Source organism: Macrotis lagotis, chromosome 1 (assembly GCF_037893015.1).
Source record: "Macrotis lagotis isolate mMagLag1 chromosome 1, bilby.v1.9.chrom.fasta, whole genome shotgun sequence".
Classification (NCBI taxonomy): Eukaryota; Metazoa; Chordata; class Mammalia; order Peramelemorphia; family Peramelidae; genus Macrotis; species Macrotis lagotis.
Genome location: NC_133658.1, coordinates 339,953,839 through 339,971,680, shown reverse-complemented (window position 1 = coordinate 339,971,680; position 17,842 = coordinate 339,953,839). Strand labels below are relative to the sequence as shown.

At 34.2% G+C, this 17,842-nt stretch overlaps 1 pseudogene; it reads left to right on the top strand.

The window, feature by feature from the left end:
- The first annotated feature begins 14,942 nt into the window (after nt 1-14,942).
- Nucleotides 14,943-16,154, top strand: LOC141517559 (eukaryotic initiation factor 4A-I pseudogene; annotated as a pseudogene).
- Nucleotides 16,155-17,842: the final 1,688 nt, after the last annotated feature.

Below are 17,842 nucleotides of genomic sequence, written 5' to 3'. Positions count from 1 at the left end.
TATCCTCACCCTCTTCCTTCTTTCCCTCTACTGTAATAAATCTTTTGTGCCTCTTCATTTGATGTATTTTACCCCATTGCTCCCTCCCCTTCTTCCCTCATTGAAAATCACCCCCTTTATTATGTCCTATATTTTTAAATCATTCCATCAAAATCATCTCATTTCCATAACTTCAGATTAATTATCCTCCCTCTAATAAAGTTATGATTCTTGAGTTATGCAAATTTTCCTCCCAGATAGGATTGTAATCAGTTTAATCTTATTAAAGAGCAGTTTTATTTCTTTTTCCCTGTTTACATTTTCCATATATCTCTTGAGAGTCTCCTGTTTGAAGATCTAATTTTCTGTTCAGTTCTGGTCTTCTCATCAGGAAAGTTTAAAAGTGCCCTATTTCATTAAATATCCATCTTTCCATTGAAAAAGTATGCTCAAATTTGCCAAGTTATCAATTCTTGATTGTAATCAAAATTCCTTTGTCCTCTGGAATATCATATTCCATGCTCTTTGATTGTTTAATGTTGATGCAGTCAGATACTGTGTAATTCTGACTGTGACTACTTGTTATTTAAATTGCCTTTTTCTGGTCACTTACAGGATTTTCTCTTTGTTATATTAATTCTGGAGTTTGAGTAAAATAATCCTTGATATTTTCATTTTGAAATCCCTTTCAGGAGGTGATCTGTGGAGTCTTTCACTGAATTATTTTCCCCTATTTTCCAGGATATCAAGTAAGTTTTCCTTGATGTTTTCCTGAAGAATGCTATCTGGCTCTTTTTTGATCATGGTCTTTGAGCAATTCAATAAATCTTAAATTATCTCTTCTATTTTCCAGGTCAAATGTTTTACCAATGAGATATTTTACAATTTCTTCTATTTCTTCCATTTTTTTAATTTTGTTTAGCTGATTCTTGGTGTCTCATGAAGTCATCAGCTTTTACTAATCCCAGCCTATTCTTTAAGGAATTATTTTCTTCAGTTAACTTTTGCATCTTCTTTTACATTTGTGAATTCTATTTTTAAAGAAGCTGTTATCTTTCTCTGTAACCCATTTACACATTTGAAGGAATTGTTTTCTTTTTGGATTTCTCCAATTGTACTATGTTAATTTTCTCTTGTATTTCTTTTTCCTGATTTTTTCCATCTGATTTTAAAAATTCTTTCTGATTTCTTCCAATGAGTCTTTATGGTCTGGAGACCAATTCATATTTCCCTCCAAAGTTTCACAGGTATTACTTCTTTTTCCTGAAGTAGTGTTTTGTCCATCCTTATTTCCACAGTAACTTTCAATAGACTCTGCTTTTCTCTTTCTTACTTATTTTGGGATTTGTTACTGGACACTGTCCCAAGGTTCTTATATTGGAGGAGGGACTTGCTCAAAGACCTTCAGGTTTGAGAACCCAAGACATTTGCTTACTAGTCAAGGGTCACTGGTGTTTGAAACTCCAGGGGACTGATCAGTGGTTTGACTGGTAAAGAATGCCAGAGGCTCTCTCTGGACCCTCAGCATTGGGGATGTCAGCCCACCACTCCCTGGGCCATTGAGGAAGATGGGATGACTTGGGGCTATCTCTGGGCTGTCTGTGCTGGGGAATGCATGGCCATCCTGGTGGGGAATGCCAGGGGTTCGCCATCTGGCTCATTCATGCTATATGAATGGGGGTCCTGGGCATCTTCTCTGGATCTCTCCCAGCACACCCACTGAGCAGAAAAACTGAATCTCAATTTTGAAAACCTTCACTGGAAATTTCACCCACAACTGAGGATCTCAGGTTAGTACCCACCTCGTCCCACTAACTATGTGGTGAATTTTTGTTCTCTGCCCTGGATACACTCACACTCTCACATGGCAGACCTTGCTGGAAGATGTTTCACTGTATTCTTTTGTGGCTTCTGTTGCTCAAAAATCTATTAAAAGCTTGATTAATGTCATTTCTGAAAGAAATCCAAGAGAGCTTTACAGAGTTTCTAGCTTCTCTTTGCCATCTTGGTGGAAGTCCCTTTTTATCATTCTTAAAGCACAATAGTATTCTATTTACATTCACATGCCATAGTTTATTTAGTCATTTCACAATTGACCAGCATCTCCTTAATTTCCAACATTTTGCAATGATGAAAAGGACTGCTATAAATATTTTTCCATAAGTATGTCTTTTCTCCTTATAATCTCTTTGGAATATAGACCTAGATGTATTGCTGCATTAAAGGGGATGCATGGCTTTGTAGCCTTTGGGAATATTTCCAAATTGCTCTCAAGAATGGTTCGATCAGGAGCAGCTAGGTGGTGCAGTGGACAGAGCACTGGCCCTGGAGGAATTGAGTTCAAATGCAGCCTCAGACACTTAATAATTACCTTGCTGTGTGACCTTGGGCAAGTCACTTAACCCCAATGCCTTGCAAACAAACAAACAAAAAAGAATTGTTGGATCAGTTGACAACTTTTCCAACAGAGCATTAATGTTCCAATTTTCCCACATCCCCTCCAATATCTGTCATTTTCATTTAATGTCACATTAGTCTGTTGATAGGTGTGAAGTTGTGTCTCTGAATTCTTTTAATTTTCATTTCTCTAATCACTAGTGATTTGGAGCACTTCTCCATAAGCCACTAAATGCCATTGATTTCTTCATCTGAAAATCTCCTGCTCATATCCTATGACCATTTCTCACCTGGGCAATGTCTTGTGTTCTTATAAATTTGGCTCAGCTCTCTAAATATTTGAGAAATGTGGCCTTTATCAGAGACACTTGCTATAAAGATTGTTTAGTTAGTGCAAAAGAATTTTTTTATTGTAATCAAAATTTTCTATTTTGCATTTCATAATACCATCTCTTGTTTAGTCATTTGGAATTCTTTCCATCCCCATAGCTCTGACAGATGAACTATTTCTTACCTTGTAATATACTTATGAAGTCACCCTTTATGTCATAATCATATAGTCATTTTGACCTTATTTTGGTAGATGGTGTGAGATGTAGGTCTAAATCTAGTTTGTATCTTATGTTTTTCTAGTTTTCCCAGCTTTTTTGTCAAATAGTGAGTTCTTATCTAAAAGGCTGGGGGGTCTTCAGTTTTACCAAACATTAGGCCATTATGGTCATTAACTATTGTTTTATGTACATAATTTATTTCACTGATCTGCTCTATTGCTTATTCAATACAAGATAGTCTTATTGATATATCTTGAGATCTGATATTACTAGGCCACATTTCTTTGTATTTTTTTCTCATGAATTCCCTTGATATTCTTGAACTTTTATTCACCCAAGTTAATTGCTGTTGTTTTTTCCAGCTCTATGAACTAAATTTTGGTGTTTTGAATATGTATGACACTAAAAATTAATTTAGATAAAATTATCCTTGCAACTGACATTTTTTCTGATTGTTCATATCAGACTTTGTGTGAAAAGTATTTTGTGATAGTCTTTGGTTTGTCTTGGTAGATAGAATCCCAAATATTTTATATTGTCTATAGTTATTTTAAATGGAATTTCTCTTTCTACCTCTTTCTGTTCAGCTTTATTGGCAATAAAAGAAATACTGATTATTTATGTGGATTTATCTTATATTCTTCAAGTTGGGTAAAGTTGTTAATTATTTCAAGTAGTTTTTAAAAATTTATTTATTTTCATCCATACATACATGCATATTTTTAAGTTACAAAATTTCCTTCCATCTCCCTTCCCAACCTCCTCCCCTCAGCAACAAACAGTCAGGTTAGCATTGTACATAAATATTTTGATAAACATGTTTACAAATTAATTATTTTTGACATGAGGAATTAGGATTTAGGGAAAGAGATACATAAGAGACAATTTTTTATAAAGTGTTCATCAGATTCTGAAGGGTTTTTTTGGGGGTGTTTTTCTTTTGTTTTGTTTTTTCTTCTTCTGGATGGGAATAACATAGTCCATAGCCATTTTAATACAGTTGTCCTAGTTCTCTGAACTGCTGAGATCAGCTGCTTCCACCAAAGTTGTTTATCATACAGTGTTGTTGTTGATATGTATATTGTTCTCTTGGTTCTACTACCTTCAATCAGCATCAGATACTATAAGTCATTCCATGCTTCTCTAGAGTTTGACCATTTATTATTTCTTATATAACAATAGTATTGCATATTATTCATGTACCATAACTTGTTTGGGCCTTCCCCAATTGAAGGGTATCCCCTCAATTTCTAATTCTTTGCCACTACAAATAGAGCTTCTATGAATATTTTGGAACATTTTGGATATAGGCTAGAATTGGAATTGCTGGATCAAAGTTTCATTGCTCTTTGGACATATCTCCATATTGCTCTCCATAAAGACTGGATCTGGGGTGGCTAGGTGGTGCAGTGGATAGATCACTAGCCCTGGAGTCAGGAGGCCCTGAGCTGTGTGGCTTTGGGCAAGCCACTTAACCCCATTTCCTTGCAAAAACCTAAAAAAAGGGCTGGATCTGTTCACAACTCCACCAGCAATGCATCAATGTCCCAATGTCCTACAACCTCTCCAACATTGATCATTTTCCCTTTTTCTCATCTTGCCCAATGTCGTAGGTATGAGATGATTCCACATTGTTATTTTAATTTGCATTTCTCTAATCAATAATGATTTGGAGAATTTCTATATGATTATATATAGCTTTAATCTCTTTATTTGAAAATTATCTGTTCCTATCTTTTGACCATTTTTCAATTGGAGAATGACTTGTAAGCTTATAAATTGGATCCAATTCACTATATATTTTAGTAATGATATTTTTATCAGAAGTCCTGGTTGAAAAAGATTGTTTCCTAGCTTTCTGCATTTCTTCTAATTTTGATAGCATTTATTTTATTAGTGTGAAAACTTTAATTTAAAATAACCAAACTCATTAATTTTTCATTTTATAATATGTCCTAATTCTTATTTAGTCATAAATTTATCCCCTTTCCATAGTTCTAACAGATAGAGTATTTCCTGGTCTATTAATTTATCTATGATGTCACTCTTTATGTCTAAATCCTGTATCCATTTTGACCTTATTTTAGTATAGGGTATGAGATGTGCATCTATGTCTAGCTTTTGCCATACTAATTTCTAGATTTCCCAAAAATTTTTGTCAAATATTGAGATACTCTCCTAGTTAAGTAGTTTTTTAATTGATCCTCTAGAATTCTCTGAATAAGCCATGATATCAATCTGCCGAGAGCAGTCATGTTTTTTTTTCTCATTGCCTATTCTAATTCTTTTCATTTCTTTTTCTTCTCTTATTACCATAGTTAACATTTCTAATACAATATTAAATAATGGTGGTGATAATAAGCATCCTTGTTTCACATCTGATCTTAATGGAAATACTTCTAGCTAATTTCCATTACATATAATGTTTACTAATGGTTTTAGATAGATATTGCTTATTATTTTAAGGAAGTTTTCTTTTATTCCTATACTCTCTAGTATTTTTAATAGGAAAGGATGCTACATTTTGTCAAAAACTTTTTCAGCATCTATTGATATAATCATGATTTCTATTAGCTTTGTTATTGATATGGTTATGATATGATAGGTTTCTTAATGTTGAACCAACCCTCCATTCCTGGTATATATCCCACCTGTGTAATATCCTTATAATGTATTGCTCTAATAGCTTCCTAATATTTTGTTCAGATATTTTACATCAATATTCAATGGGGGAACTAGACTATGATTTCCTTTTTATGTTTTAACTCTCCTTGGTTTAGGTATCAGCACTATATTTGTGTCATAGAGTTTGGTAGGATACCTTCTTTATCTATTTTTTTCCAAATAATTTATATATGTGGAATTGGAATTCATTGTTCTTTAAATATTTGGTAGAATCCACTAGTGAATCCATCTGGCCCTGGGGATTTTTTCTTAAAGGAGTTCATTAAATGACACATTCAATTTATTTTTCTAAGATGGGTTTATTTTGTCATTCTATTTTCTGATGCCATATTTTTTAAAATAAAATTTTGCTATCATATATATTTTTGAATTTTACTTTAGGTGAATATTTTCAATATCCTCAGGATCCTTTGACCTTTCCATCTTTTTATTGTAGTCATTATTTAAATATATTTATTATTTTGTCTAATCTAGGTTTAGGAATAAAGTTATTTCTTACTATTAACTCCATGATTATCAATATATTGTCACATTACTTAGAGATGAAAGTATCTTTGACAAAAACAGTGTGAAGACATATTTAACTGGTAAGATCTGTTTTTAATTTTATCTAAATATATCAATGAAATATAAAGACAGCATTCATAATTATATTTTTCAGGTTCATGATTTTCCCATTTTAGTGGTCAATGACATTTACACCAAAAAAGGTTTTTTTTTCCATTGCATCTTGTCTTCTTGTGTTATCAAAATGTGATAGAGAGCTATTTGCTTTGATACCCCCCATGTTAAGTTAATCATTAAGACTACTTAGGAGGGGCAGCTAGGTGGCTTAGTGGATAAAGCACCAGCCCTGGAGTCAGGAGTACCTGGGTTCAAATCCGGTCTCAGACATTTAATAATTACCTGTGTGGCCTTGGGAAAGCCATGTAACTCTGTTTGCCTTGCAAAAAAAAAAACCTAAAAAAAAAAAGACTACTTAGGGTAAGCCTAGCCTGCAATCCTATACCACCCTTACTCTTTCTTTTCTTCATGGAAGCATTTGCACTGCAAAAATTGATTCCAACCTATTCAGTAATATCAACAAAGCTCAATTTGCCACTACTTCCTACCAGGACTTCATAGTCCTAATGCACACAAAATCCTGATTGTATTCTGATATTCCCCTAATTTGCTACTGTCTTGGTATGAATAGTTGGACTCTGATGGAGTTTTGGCTTTGATAATCACATTCAATGTGAATTCAGTTAGATACAGTCCTGGTTTTAGTTTTTCTTTGAAATTATTATTTATAGATGTAGAAAATGCAGGATATTAATATAATTACATTTATGATATTATAATATAATGATAATTTTTAGTTCAATAAAAATATTAATTTGGTCTCTTTTCTATTCTCATTGAAAATATCCTTATTCTATTGTCTTGTGACTCATTGAAAATATCCTTAATATAGGTTAAGTAGCAGAAGGAATAATAAGAATCATAACCTCATTCTAGTCCTGCATGACTATTGAATATATTTTGCTAGTATTCTGTATTGTGAAAGCTTTTTGTTCCATGTATTTCATTCATTAAGAATATATGGTGTGTGCTATCCCAAAGATTCCCAAAGTTTCTTGATTATTCTCAGTAATGTTTTCACTATATCTCTAAGGGAAAAGAAATACCCAGAATTTGCATTTATTAAGTAATTAGAGCCAACTTCTAAAATCTTAGAATTAGATTGAACACTGTCATCTTCATTTCCCAATCCATATTGAATTTTTTACAATACTTGCCTTTTATTCTAGCAATCTCTGAAAAGCCAGTTTGAAAACGTTATACCACACAAAAATTACCAGTATAGCTGAAAATAAAAGTAAACAAAGATAACTCTCAAGCCTTCAAAGGGGTAACTAAAAGGAATATAGCTCTATCTAATGTTGAAACTGAAACTGAATTCTCTTGAATGAGTAATTTGCTTATTCATGCTTATCATGCTTATCTATTATAGCTGTGTTTCACTCAAAATTGTAGCATATCCTATAAGTGGTACTCTCCTATCAAAATGTCATTCATAAGTTTTATGGATAAATAGTATGTCCATCTAGTTGTGAGCAAAATGTTATTCCATGATAATACTCTAGTTCTGGATATTCTTAAGATCTGAATTTATTGTTACTGGAATTTGTTCTCTTTCAGTCCATGGGAGATGATAGGTTTTCAATGTACATTCTATTCCCTAGGTTGGATACCTCTGAGTACTAAGTAGATGCTACATGATTTAATTATTAGTATTATTGGTCTGGATAAATATAAAGCTTATTCTCAAAAAAGATCTTGTTAGGAGATGTGAGGAATCATTTTGGAAATCCATGTAATAAAGTTAATTGTGTTTATTAGTTGGAGGTCTAATGTTATCCCTCTTAGATTATGTATTCATCATCCCAACAGTTTTTTCTATCTAAGTGCCAAACACAGAGAAAACTAGAAATAGTCTATTAGTAAGGAACAGACAATCTTCTGAAGCTAGGCACATTAATAGTAATGAGAAGTGATATGATATCCTGAGAGCAAGTGTGGAGAGTAAAACTATAAAAACTAAACACAAAGCTTGAAAATACCTGAGTCCATATATGCAAAAAATAAGTCCTATGCATCTCAATGATCACATAGCATTTCCAGGAAATATTCAAGATTGTTATGAAAAAAAATCATTTTGAAAAGGGTACGGAAGTTTAGTGACTGCAACACAGTTGCACAGCTAATAAGTTTGAGGGGGGTTATTTAGGTCTTATGTCTCTCAATTTAACACTATTTGTTATATCTCACTGCCAAGCAAGGTCTGAAATTTAGTCATTAAATAAGAAAGCCTTAATGAAGTGTTAAGTCATTTTGAATTTGTACAGTTTTCTTCCTTCATATATAAAATAAGAATAATAATACTTATTCAAATGATTGTATAATTAAATGAATTTTTGTATATGTGAGTTCTTGGAAACTTTTATTTGCGGTCCTGTTATGATTGTTTTTGTTGTTGCTGTTGGAGAAACAGTCTTCCTTTCCATATCATCATCTTTACCCTGGGAAGCAGATTTATTCTAGAATGGTCCAGATGCATTAAAAACAACTTTGCATATTGTAGACATTATGATTGAGAGAAGAAAAATTAATAGCATTCTTAGAAAGTCACAATCACATCATCTCACTTTATTATTTACATATGATGATCCTTTACTATGTTGACTGCCCATAGCCAGAAGTCCAGCAAAGTGAACCATGGTTTGTTCAAAAAATGACCCACAATGTAAAAGAACAAAGTGTTCCTTACTCATATTGGGATTCTGTTTGTGGTTTTATTTTGTTTGTTTGTTTAACTGAAGCAGAAGAATAACTTTAAAATAGATTTTCAAAACTCCTTTCATAGGTCGATTTCTTTTCCCATTGGTGATTTCACACAGAGGAAGAGCAACAGAGAACATGGAATCTACAAGAATAGTGTCGTAGTTATTAGAAATACCTTTAGGACCCAGAGGAACATGGGATTGGAGGTACAATTTAAAATGTCTCCAATTTGATTTGTTCCTTCAAATATTTCCCTATGCTGTTTAAATCAAAATGTACTTCCTTCATGTTGACTGTGTCCCACAGAATTTCTTCCTTCTCTTCTCCAATACATGACTTGAGATCTGTATATTTCTTTGGTACCACTACTAGCACCACTAAAATTACTTTTATTGCTCCTTCTCCCATTCCTCCTCCTCCTTCTCTTGCTTTTTGCTGCTACTACTACTATTGAGTTCTGTCTGAATAGTAATAGCTTTTCTACTGAATCATATGAAAAGAATGAAGAGATTAATTATTTACTGCTTTTTGTGTAGCAAATACTGTGATATATAGAATGGATAAAATAAGAAATATTAGAATATAAACTATAAAATGTCAGAAAAGGGAAAAGCTGAGAAACCCAGTCAAGATGGCAGAGAACAATCAGTAACAATCCAACTAAATTCTTTCAATATTCCCCTTCAAAAAAATTTAAAATAACTACTAAGATCAATTTCTTTTTTTTCATATTTGAGATGTTTTAATTTATTTTTACAGTTATGGTAGAAAAGTCATTTGTTTAACTTACAAAAATAATTGAAACAGATACTTGTGAAGTAATTGTAAAATATGCCATCTTTAAACTGTTAATTAAGGTTTTGGGAAATATATTTTTTTAATTTTTATTAAAGATATTTGAGTTTTACAGTTTTCCCCCAATCTTGCTTCCCTCCCCCCACCCCCACCCCACAGAAAGCACTCTGTCAGTCTTTACTTTGTTTCCATGTTGTACCTCGATCCAAATTGGGTGTGATGAGAGAAAAATCATATCCTTAAAGAGAACAGAATTCTCAGAGGGAACCATATAAAACCATAAGATATCTGGGTTTTTTTCTGAATTAAAGGGAATAGTCCTTGTACTTTGCTCAAACTCCACAGCTCCTTATCTGCATACAGATGGTACTTTCCTTTGCAGACAGTCAAAAATTGTTCCCAATTGTTACGCTGATGGAATGAGCAAGACCTTCAAGGTTGAACATCACTCCCATGTTGCTGTTAGGGTATACAGTGTTTTTCTGGTTCTGCTCATCTCACTCAGCATCAGTTCATGCAAATCCCTCCAGGTTTCACTGAAATCCCGTCCCTCCTGGTTTCTAATAGAACAATAGTGTTCCATGACATACATATACCACAGTTTGCTAAACCATTCCCCAATTGAAGGACATTTACTGGATTTCCAATTCTTTGCCACCACAAAAAGGGCTGCTATAAATACTTTTGTACAAGTAATGTTTTTACCCTTTTTCCTCATCTCTTCAGGGTATAGACCCAGTAGTGGTATTGCTGGGTCAAAGGGTATGCACATTTTTGTTGCCCTTTGGGCATAGTTCCAAATAGCTCTCCAGAAGGGTTGGATGAGTTCACAGCTCCACCAACAGTGTAATAGTGTCCCAGATTTCCCACATCCCTTCCAACAATGATCATTATCCTTCCTGGTCATACTGGCCAATCTGAGAGGTGTGAGGTGATACCTCAGCGAAGCTTTAATTTGCATTTCTCTAATAATTAATGATTTAGAGCATTTTTTCATATGGCTATGGATTGCTTTGATCTCCTCATCTGTAAATTGCCTTTGCATATCCTTTAACTATTTGTCAATTGGGGAATGGCTTTTTGTTTTAAAAATATGACTCAGTTCTCTGTATAATTTAGAAATGAGTCCTTTGTCAGAATCATTAGTTGTAAAGATTGTTTCCCAATTTACTACTTTTCTTTTGATCTTGGTTACATTGGTTTTATCTGTGCAATTAATTTAATGTAATTTAAATCATCTAATTGGTTTTTGGTGATGTTCTCCAACTCTTCCTTAGTCATAAACTGTTCCCCTTTCCACAGATCTGACAGGTAGACTAGTACTTGATCTTCTAATTTGCTTATAGTATTGTTTATTATGTCTATGTCCTGTAAGCATTTGGATCTTATCTTGGTAAAGGGTGTGAGGTGTTGGTCTAATCTAAGTTTCTTCCATACTAACTTCCAATTATCCCAGCAGTTTTTATCAAAGAGAGAGTTTTTATCCCAATGGCCTGCCTCTTTGGGTTTATCAAACAGCAGATAACTATAATCCTCTCCTGCTTTTACACCTAGTCTATTCCACTGGTCCACCACTCTATTTCTTAGCCAATACCAAACAGTTTTGATGACTGATGCTTTATAATATAATTTTAGATAGGGTAGTGCTAAGCCACCTTCGTTTGAATTTTTTTTTCATTAAGCTCCTGGAAATTCTTGACTTTTTATTTCTCCATATGAATTTACTTACAATTTTTTCTAGCTCATTAAAGTAATTTTTTGGAATTTTAATTGATAGGGCACTAAACAGATAGTTTAGTTTTGGTAGAATTGTCATTTTTATTATATTATCTCTACCTATCCATGAGCAGTTGATATTTGCCCAGTTATTTAAATCTGATTTAATTTGTGTGAGAAGTGTTTTATAATTGTTTTCAAAAAGATTCTGAGTCTGTCTTGGCAAATAGACTCCCAAGTATTTTACACTGTCTGAGGTTACTTGGAATGGAATTTCTCTTTCTAGCTCTTCCTGCTGTTTCTTGCTAGTCATATGTAGGAAAGTTGAGGATTTATGGGGGTTTATTTTATAACCTGCAACTTTGCTAAAATTGCTAATTGTTTCCAGTAGTTTTTTAGATGATTTCTTGGGATTCTCTAGGTAGACCATCATGTCATCTGCGAATGGTGAGAGTTGTGTCTCTTCCTTCCCAATTCTAATTCCTTTAATTTCTTTTTCTTCTCTAATTGCTGATGCTAACATTTCTAATACAATATTGAATAGTAGTGGTGATAATGGGCACCCTTGTTTAACCCCTGATCTTATTGGGAATGCTTCTAGCCTCTCCCCATTGAGTATAATGCTTGTTGATGGTTTCAGATAGATACTGCTAATTATTTTAAGGAACAGTCCATTTATTCCTACACTCTCTAGTGTTTTTAATAGGAATGGATGCTGTATTTTGTCAAAAGCTTTTTCAGCATCTATTTATATGATCATCTGGTTTCTGATAGGTTTGCTATTGATATAATTGAGTATACTAACAGTTTTCCTAATATTGAGCCAACCCTGCATTCCTGGAATAAATCCTACTTGATCATAATGCATTATCCTAGTAATGACTTCTTGTAGTCGTTTTGCTAAGATTTTATTTAGGATTTTTGCATCTATATTCATCAGGGAAATAGGTCTATAATTTTCTTTCTCTGTATTAACTCTTCCTGGTTTAGGTAGCAGTACCATATTGGTTTCATAGAAAGAGTTAGGCAGAGGTCCAGCTTTCCCTATTTTTCCAAAGAGTTTATATAGGATTGGAACCAATTGTTCCTTAAATGTTTGGTAGAATTCACTTGTGAATCCATCAGGCCCTGGAGATTTTTTTTTAGGGAGTTCACTAATGGCTTGTTGAATTTCTTTTTCTGAGGTAGGGTTGTTCAGGTATTTAATCTCTTCTTCATTTAACCTGGGCAACTTATATTTTTGCAAATATTCATCCATTTCACTTAGATTATGAAATTTATTGGCATAAATTTGGGCAAAATAATTTCGAATTATTACTTTAATTTCCTCCTCATTGGTGGTGAGTTCACCTTTTTCATTTATAATATTAGCAATTTGGTTTTCTTCTTTCTTTTTTTAATCAAATTGACCAGAGGTTTATCAATTTCATTGGTTTTTTCATAATACCAACTTTTGGTTTTATTTATTAATTCAATAGTTGTTTTGCTTTCAATTTTATTAATTTCTCCTTTGATTTTTAAAATTTCTAATTTGGTATTTGATTGGGAATTTTTGATTTGTTCTTTCTCTAATTTTTTTAGTTGCATGTTTAGTTCATTGATTTCCTCTTTCTCCAATTTATTCATATAAGCATTTAGAGCTATAATATATCCCCTGAGAGTTGCTTTGATTGAATCCCATAGGTTTTGGTATGTTGTTTCATTATTATCATTATCTAGGATAAAATGGTTAATTCTTTCTATAATTTGTTTTTTGGTCCACTCATTTTTTAAAATGAGGTTATTCAGTTTCCAATTTGCTCTGGGTCTATATCTCCTTGGCTCAGTATTGTATATGACTTTTATTGCATTGTGATCTGAGAAAGATGTATTCACTATTTCTGCCTTTCTGCAGTTGATCATTAGGTTTTTATGTCCTAGTACATTGTCAATTTTTGTATAAGTTCCATGTACTGCAGAGAAAAAGGTATATTCTTTCCTATCCCCATTCAGTTTCCTCCATAAGTCTACCATATCTAATTTTTCTAACAATCTATTTACCTCCCTAATTTCTTTCTTGTTTGTTTTATGATTTGATTTATCTAGATCTGATAGCAAGAGGTTGAGGTCTCCTACTAGTAGAGTTTTGCTGTCTATGTCTTCCTGTAATTCTTTTAGCTTCTCCTCTAAGAATTTGGGTGCTGTCCCACTGGGTGCATATATATTCAATATTGAAATGTCTTTATTGTCTATGGTACCTTTTAGGAGGATATAAGATCAATTTCTTAATGACCGCAATCAAAAAAATCTGAGGAAGATTTTATTCTAGCCTACATTAACTTAGGAGTTTGATAAAAGATATCTATTACCCCAGAGTGGAACCTAATAAATAACCACAGCAGCAGCAAGCTGTGAAAGTAACTGAGATAAAAATGACAGCAGCAGCTTTGGGAGCTTTCAGCCCTTTGGGGTAAAAGGATTGAACCACTGGTCAGAAACAGGGAACACATGGCTGGTACTGGGTGCAACTGATACTGATTGTCAACTCAACTGCTCATAGGAAGATGGAAGTCTCATTTCCAAGGTAGAGATATGTGCTGCTGATCAGTCACAAGGAAAGAAGGACCTTGGTTGTAGTTCCAAGGCAAAGAGGAGTGCTAACTCTTGTAATTAGCAGGGTGAAGAGAGGGTTTTCCTTGGTAAAGATCAGATCACAGATCAAAAGAGCAGTGACCACAAAAACTTACAGATCACCCCCTCCCTCAGACTAACTCTGAAAAGAGCTCACCAAAAAATGTATTAAACTTTGAACCATGCCTCCCAACACCCAAGTGAATAGAGTCTGACTTTAACATAAAGTTCAAAGTCAAGATAGGCTCAGAAAATGAGCGAACAGCATTACCAAGAACAGCAACTTGTCCAAAAAAAGGGCAAAGAAGACCAAAATATAAACTCAGAAGCAGGCAATAATTTGAAAATGGCTTATAAGCAAGACTATAAAAGCAAAATGTTAGTTGAACTTAAATAAGAGTTTCTGGAAGAATTAAAGAAAAAAATAAGAGCAGTAGAAGGAAAACTGAGAAAAGAAATGAAAGGGATGCAAGAAAATTATGAAAAAATGATTAATACCTTGGTAAAAGAGGCACTAAAATAATACTGATAAAAAACCTCCTTAAAAGTAACTAATAATGAAAGAGGTATGAAAATTCACTAAAGAAAATAATATTTTAAAAAGCAGAATAGATCAAAGGTGAAGAAAGAGGTACAAAAGCTCACAAAAAAAATCCTTAAAAATTACAGTTAGGCAATTGAAAGCTAATGACTGCATGAGTTATCAAGAAATTATAAAACAAAGGCAAAAAGAATGAAAGACAATAGGAAAAAATGTGAAATATCTCACCAGGAAAACAAGTGCCTGAGGAAATAAATCAAAAAGGAGATAATTTAAAAATTTTCAAAATGTAATAAATTAAGAATATTTTTTAAATTTTATTTTATTCTGTTCCCAGGATTATGTCTGCAAGTCAGGATTCCCAGTCCAGAGACAATGACCCTGATGGAATGGGCCCTGATGGTGTCATTGAGTGTAACTGAAATGAGATTGTGGATAGTTTTGATGATATGAACTTCTCAGAATCACTTCTTTGTGGTATATATGCCTATGGTTTTGAGAAGCCATGTGCTATTCAGCAACATGCAATTCTTCCTTGTATTAAGGGTTATTATGTGATTACTCAAGCCCAGTTGGGGACCAAGAAGACTGCTACCTTTGCCATTTCCATTTTCCAGCAGATTGAACTGGACTTCAAGGCCACACCAGTCTTGGTTTTGGCACCCACTAGTTCAAAAGATCCAAAAGGTAGTGATGACACTTGGCAACTACATGGGTGACTCATGCCATGCCTGCATTGGAGGAACTAATGTTATAGCCAAGGTTCAGAAATTGTAGATAGAAGCTCCTCACATCATTATAGGCACCCCAAGTCATGTCTTTGACATGCTTAACTGGTAACAGTTATCTCCTAAATACATCAAGTTGTTTGTTCTGGATGAAGTAGATGAAATGTTGAGTCATGGGTTTAAGGACCAGATCTATGATATATTCCAGAAACTCAGTGGCAATACTCAGGTGGTACTCCTGTCAACCACCATGCGCTCAGATGTGCTGGAAGTGACCAAGAAGTTTATGAGGGATTCTATCAGGATTCTAGTCAAGAAGGAAGAGTTGACATTGGAAGGCATTCATCAGTTTTACATAAAAGTGGAGAAGGGTGGAAGCTAGATAACTTGTGTGATTTGTATGAAATGTTGACTATTACCCAAGCTGTTATCTTCTTCAATACCCACTGAAAGGTGGATTGGCTCACTAAGAAAATGCATGCCTGTGATTTTACTGTCTCTGCAATACATGGAGACATAGACCAAAATGAACATGATGTAATCATGAGGGAGTTTCACTCAGGTTCTGGTTGGGTGCTTATTGCCACTGATCTTTTGGCCAGAGGCATTGATGTTCAGCAAGTATCTTTGGTTATTAATTATGACCTTCCCCACCAACAGGGAGAATTATATTCACAGAAAAGTGTCCATGGTGGATGCTTTGGTTGTGAAGGTGTAGCCATCAACATAGTGACAGAGGAAGATAAGAGGATTCTTTGAGACATGGAGACCTTCATTAACACTTCCCCTGAGGAAATTCCTCTCAATGTGGCTGACCTCATCTGAGGGACTTCCTCACCTGATTTCACCCAGGGCCCTGTTCTCTGGGATGGAGGAAGAGGAAGCTGAATGGTAGGAGGGAATAAGGGCTGGACCCCTTTGCCATTTTTTCCTTTCATTTTTTGACTTTGAATAAATGTCAATTTTTGAGAAAAATTATTTTATTCTGAATTTTTTCCTCAGCTACATGCAAGAGCATGTTTCAAGATTTACTTTCAAAACCCTGAGTCCTGCTTTGAGAAAGCAAGTTACTTGGTATAGGTTAACAATGTATAGCCATGAAAAACATTACTACAATAATCATGATGTAAAAGTAAAAATACCCACCTCCACATAGAAAGAGAAACCTCAAGGAAAAATAAAGTGAGGAAAAAAGTTTGCTTCAGTCTGTATTCAGACACCATTAGCTCTGTCTTTGGGATGGATAACATTCTGTATCATAAATCCAACAACAAAATTGATGAACTAATTATTTTTTCTCACAGCTGTTATAGCTAGTTTCTCTCCATCCTATTCCCCCACCCCCATTTATTCTATTCTCTCTCCTTTCACCCTATTCATGCTCAAAAGTGTGTTGTATCTGATTACTCTCTTCCATATTCTTCCCTCTCTTCTATGAACAACACACCCCTCCTCCTCCCTGTCCCCTTTTTCTCATCCCTTTTCTCTAGCATTTTCCTCTAGGGTAAAATAGATTTCTTTTTTTTTATTTAATGGGGTTAAGTAACTTGTCCAATGTCATACAGCTAGGCAATTGTTAAATGTCTGAGGTCATATTTGAACTCAGGTCCTCCTGACTCCAGGGCTGGTGCTCTGTCCCCTGTGCCATCTAACTTCCCTGTAACATAGATTTCTATATCCAATTGAATGTGTATGTCATTCTCCCTCTGAGCCACTTTCAATGAGATTAAGACTCACTCATTCTCCCTCAGCTTCCCCATCTTGAACTTCACTGCACAAGCTTTTCCTTGCTTATTTTATGTGAAATAGCTTACCCCATTCTACCTCTCCTTTCCCTTTCTCCCAAATACATTTTTCTCCCCTCATTGACTCCATCTTTATAATCTATTATACCTTCAAATTCTACTCCCTCACATGCCTTCTCTAATTATGTTCCTTATAACTGCCCTAATAAATTAGAATGTTCATATGAGTTATAAGTATCATCTTCCCATGCAGGAAAATAAGCAGTTCAACATCATTAAGTTCCTCATAATTTGCCCTTCCCATCCATCCATCCCCTCTATACTTAACCTGAGTCCTGTACTTGAAGATCAAATGTTGTGGTCCACTCTGGTCATTTCATCAGACAAGTTTGAAAGTCCAATATTTTGTTGAACTGTCCATATTTTCACCTGAAAGAATATGTTCAGTTCAGTTGATTCTTCGTTATAAACCAAGCTCTTTTGCTTTTTGGAATATCATATTCAATATTTTTCCCTGCAGTTGCTATTGCCAGCTGTATTCCCCTCCATTCTATTCCCCACACCCCCATTTATTGTATTCTCTCTTTCCATTCACCCTGTCCCTCCTCAAAAGTGCATTGCATCTTACTGTCCTCTACCATGATCTTTCTTCTCTTCTATCACCTATATTCCTCCTCCCCTCCTCATGTCCCCTTTCTCCTATCCTCTTCTACAAGCCCTTAAAAGTAGAAGTTGCTAAAAAATGTGCCATACTGACTCTGGTACCAT